At 42.8% G+C, this 4,270-nt stretch overlaps 1 protein-coding gene across 5 annotated transcripts in view; it reads right to left on the bottom strand.

Moving 5' to 3' along the window:
* LOC122554150 (heparan sulfate 2-O-sulfotransferase 1) overlaps positions 1-4,270 on the bottom strand; it is a 210,007-nt gene that overhangs the window by 112,749 nt on the left and 92,988 nt on the right. The window contains exon 2 of one of the 5 annotated variants that reach the window (XM_043698723.1): positions 2,235-2,277. The exons of the other annotated variants lie outside the window; for them this stretch is intronic. The gene's annotated coding sequence lies outside the window, so the exon portion shown is untranslated. The remainder of the gene's footprint in view (positions 1-2,234; positions 2,278-4,270) is intronic. 5 annotated transcript variants of the gene reach the window in all.

The following is a 4,270-nucleotide window of genomic DNA, read 5'->3' as shown; positions in this document are numbered from 1 at the left end:
GGCTCTTGAATTCAATCCCTCTGCTAATGAACGCTAATATACCATAGGCCTTCTTACAAGCTCTATCCACCTGTGTGGCAACTTTCAAAGATCTATGAACATAGACTCCAAGATCCCTCTGCTCCTCCACCTTATTAAGAACCCTACCGTTAACCCTGTATTCCGCATTCTTATTTGTTCTTCCAAAATGGACAACCTCACACTTGACAGTGTTGAACTCCATCTGCCACTCCTCAGCCCAGCTCTGCATCATATCTAAGTCCATTTGCAGCCGATATCTGCCCTCCTCGCTATCCACAACTCCACCAATCTTCGTATCTTCTGCAAATTTACTGACCCACCCTTCGTCTCCCTCATCTAAGTCATTAATAAAAATTTTTTAAAAAAACATTTTTTAAAAATTACAAACAGCAGAGGACCCAGAACTGATCCCTGCGGAACTCCACTTGTAACTGGGCTCCAGGCTGAATATTTACCATCTACCACCACTCTCTGACTTCGACCGGTTGGCCAGTTTTCTATCCAACTGGCCAAATTTCTGCTGTCATTCTCTATTTCTATTTTCATTCTCCCTGCCAAAGTGAACATTTTCCATATTATCAATCTGGCAAATTTTCGTTCAGTCACTCAACCTGTCTCTTCCCATCAGCAAAATCTTGCTACTTTCTTGATAACATACATCCCTATCTTATTTAGTGCCTTCTGTAAATTTAACAACCATGTATGTCTCTTGTCCCTTCAGCTAAGTCATTGTAAAACGTCGAGGCACAAACCGCTGCAGGACACCATTTATTTACATATATTCTGCCAGCCAGCCAATGTTGTATCCATGCCAATGTTGTCCCAAAATCATGAGCTTTCATTTTTCAAAAAAACTTTGAATGTCTGGTCAAACACTGCCTAACACAGTCATAGTCACAGAATCATACCTTACACACATCCCAACAGCTTCCCTGCATATGTTCTGTCTCACAGGACAATATAATATTGGAGCAGAATTAGGTAATGCGGCCCATCATGTCTGCTCCACATCCAATCATGGCTGATATGTTTCTTAAATCCCCTTCCTAATCCAGAACCTCTTCTTTAGTAGGGCTCTACTCCACCCTTTTTTTGTCCTCTTTTCATGTTATTTTCCCTTTCTACTTACCTCCTCTCCTCAGACGGCGCGGTGGCACCGAGTTGAGCCAGTGGCAAACTCATGGCGAAGGCTCAGCGCAAACCAGAGTTGAAACCGAACTCAGACTCATCTGCTCAGTTTGCTATTTTTTCCGCTTTTTCTGTTTCAGAAGGATTATAATGATTAACTTGTAACTCTATTTTTCCAAGTTATACCTGGACTTTATATCTAAGCTCCTTTCTTACCCAAGGTGGCATTGGAAACAGTGACTATGTATACTTTTCACCTTACTCATGTATCCCTGTACTTGAGTACATGTGACAATAAAATCTAACTCGAATTCAGTGACTTGACCTCCATGGTGTTCTGAGACAATGAGTTCCACAGGTTTATCACCAACTAGTTAAAGAAATTCTTCCTTAATTCAGTTCTAAAAGGGCCACTCTTCGCTTTGAGGTTGTGCCCTAAGGCCCTGGTCTCTCCGAGTAGAGGAAACAGTATTTCTATGTCCACTCTATCCAGGCCTCAGTCCTCCAGATCCCCTCATCTTTCTCAACTCCATCAAATCGACTCAAACCTTAACAGCTCCTCATATGACAAGACCTTCATCCCTGGGATCATTCTTGTGAACCTTCTTTGTACACCCTCCCATGGCATCACATTCTTCTTTAGATAAGGCCCAAAACTGCTCACAGTATTCAAAATACGGTCTGACCAGAGTCTAAAATTGTCTCAGTCTTACATCTTATATTCCAGCTCTCTTGAAATGAATGCAGACGCTGCATTTGTCTTTCTAACTGCCAACTGAACCTGCATGTAAACATTAAGAGAATCCTGAACTGATACTCCCAAGTACTTACAAGCTTTCAATTCCTGAAGCCTTTCCTCATTTAGAGAACAGGCTCAGCAGAACAGTGACACACAGTTGGGAGACAGATGCCAGATAGTTCCTCAACAATGACTCTGCTGTTGAAGAGCATGTGGAGGTAGCACTGAGGGTGGCATGAGCAGAAAATGTACCTGGGTGCGGGAATTTCAATGGCCACTACTAAGCGTAGTTGGGCAACACCACGACTAATCGAGTACATTGAAAAATTTACAAATTGCCACTTACAGCGCTATCCTTGGTACAAAGGTACTGATGCTTAGTTACAAAGCTGAAAAATAAAGAAAACAAACCGAAAACGTTAAATATTACAGTGCTTCTTACTAAAAAGTAGAATAACAAAGAAATACAGTTAACAGTTCTACATCACATTCCATAATCACCTGGCCATGCTGGACTCCCATTCCTCACAACAGCTCAACCTCCCCCACTTCAGGTTCAACCTTGCCCCTGCCACCACCCATGCTGCTTGCTCTCACCACTTTGCAGCTTGTTCCTGCTACCGTCGCCATGGCTGTCTGCTTTCACTCTCATTGGTTAGAGACAAAACAAACTGCAAATGCTGAAATCCAAGTTAGACAAGCAGGATGCTGCCTGCCTTCACCTATCCCCACTTCACCATCCTGACCTCACCATCCTGACCCCACCACCCCCTTTATCTGCAGCTCCCTTTACACCCACCCCCATGTCCTGAAGAAGGGTTACACCCGAAAAGTCGACTTCTCCACCTCCTGATCTGTCTGTTCTTCCAGCCTCCTGCTTGCTTTACTCACTATCACTGGCGGCCATCCCAGGCTTCCTTCATGCTCCTGAACTCACAACCGGCCACGCAAGTGTGCCTTTTCCAGCTCTTGCCACCAGCTGCCCGTTCTGTCTCTCGCCACCGGCTTCCCCACGCAGTCTGATCCTGCTTCTGCTGCCAGCTGCCTCAGACTGCTTGCTCCCATTCCCACCACTGGCTGTCCAATATTACAATTATTACAAGTTCTGATGAGGAATCACGGAACTTGAAACTTTATCTCTACCTTCTCCCTGCAGATGTTCCCGGGTTTTGCCAGCAATTTTGGTTTTTATTTCAAATCTCTAGCATCTGCAGTTCTTTGATTTATTATATTATTAAAAGCATACTCTCTTTTAGACATGACTGTATAGAAAGGGCACACGGAACACTACACAATAGGGCAAAAGCTTTCCATTGAATATCTTAAATTGCCTGATGGGCAAAAGAATTACTCTTTAAAAGGCAGTTAATACTATGTAGGCATTTTCAAGGGCCAATTTGCACAATGCAAGATTTCACATGAAATTCCACATGACATTCTGTTTTCATAGCGATAAACAGTCACTCTTCGGAACATTCGAAAAACTCCCTCAGACTTTACTGTCACTGAAGTGCCTGTCCCCATTATTTGCTTACATCCTGAAATGAGATAGAATCTCTGAGGAGAAACTGCTTGACAATTTAAGCAACAGTGGACAATTCAACAAATGTGAAAGCATCTCTCGACAACTGTGCGACAGAAATTCCTGGATTTTATTTCTGACCCAAAATACCCTCTTCTCTCTCTGACCAGTTGAAGAACTATTCCAACTACACCTCCATTCATCGACAGGCAAGTTCCTTAGGTTAAATTGTGATTTCACTTTCTTCCCATCCTCACTATAAAATATTTAAGGTGTTACAACAACTATTGTCTGATTAAATTCAGAAATTGAATAGTTGCCATCAGAGATGCATTACATTTTAACAAAGCTAACAATGAAGTAATCGGATGCCTGAATACCTATTCAAACGTATTGACATCATGATGTTCCCTTAAGAGCTCACCTGCAGAAATCAAGCATTTCAGCAGATCTTTTTAAAGATTTTCATTTTAGCCTTTCCAACATTTTTAACCCATTCTCTGTCTAATCAAAAACTGAATTCACCGTCCCAAACAGACCCTCAAGGTCATGGATGACTTCTTTCTTGTTTGATGATTCTGAAAAGGTTAGTGGGTTCATGGTGTCATAGAGATGTACAGCATGGAAGCAGACCCTTCGGTCCAACCCGTCCATGCCGACCAGATATCCCAACCCAATCAAGTCCCACCTGCCATTACCCGGCCCATATCCCTCCAAACCCTTCCTATTCATATACCCATCCAAATGCCTCTTAAATGTTGCAATTGTACCAGCCTCCACCACTTCCTCTGGCAGCTCATTCCATACACGTACCACCCTCTGCGTGAAAACATTGCCCCTTAGATCTCTTTTATATCTTT

Source organism: Chiloscyllium plagiosum, chromosome 11 (genome assembly GCF_004010195.1).
Source record: "Chiloscyllium plagiosum isolate BGI_BamShark_2017 chromosome 11, ASM401019v2, whole genome shotgun sequence".
Classification (NCBI taxonomy): Eukaryota; Metazoa; Chordata; class Chondrichthyes; order Orectolobiformes; family Hemiscylliidae; genus Chiloscyllium; species Chiloscyllium plagiosum.
Note: the sequence above shows the minus strand (reverse complement) of the source record. Positions and strands in the feature narration are given on the sequence as shown.